We start from the raw sequence: 699 nt of genomic DNA, 5'->3' as shown, positions 1-699 counted from the left end.
CACTAAGGGTCAATGGAAGAGTGCCTTCCTCCGTCTCAAATGTTTTGAAACTCTACGAAACAAACAGCATTTTCTTAATGTATTCAAGACTGTGTAAGTACATTAGGACCCAGTTATGCTGGTACTACATGTAGCATCTCCTTTAAAGGATTAGTTACTGAATTTATTGGTGAAAAGGATTCAATTTGACCCAAATTACTCTGTTCTACTGATCACACATTTTTGTTTGTTTGTTTGTTTGTTCATTTGTTAGTTAGTTTGTTTCTGAAATGGAGTCTCACTCTGTCATCCAGGCTGGAGTACTGTGGCACGATATTGGCTCACTGCAAGCTCCACCTCCTGGGTTCACACCATTCCCCTACTTCAGACTCTGGAGTAGCTGGGACTACAGGCACCCGCCACCACGCCTGGCTAATTTTTTTTGTATTTTCAGTAGAGACGGGATTTCACCATGTTAGCCAGGATGGTCTCCATGTCCTGACCTCATAATCTGCCCACCGCAGCCTCCCAAAGTACTGGGATTACAGGCATGAGTCACGGCACCAGACAGATCACAATTTCTTTTTCATAGAGGTCATTTAAAAAATTAAGTATTAAAATGCTAAAATGAAAAATAGTCATGATTTCCTCTTTGTAAGTCTTCTTCTGGAACCATGGTGTGTGCACACAATTTTTTGGGTTCCTGTGATCAAGGGCTTC

The sequence above is a fragment of the Mandrillus leucophaeus genome, unplaced genomic scaffold (genome assembly GCF_000951045.1).
Source record: "Mandrillus leucophaeus isolate KB7577 unplaced genomic scaffold, Mleu.le_1.0 Scaffold1674, whole genome shotgun sequence".
Classification (NCBI taxonomy): Eukaryota; Metazoa; Chordata; class Mammalia; order Primates; family Cercopithecidae; genus Mandrillus; species Mandrillus leucophaeus.
This window is presented reverse-complemented; position numbering follows the sequence as displayed.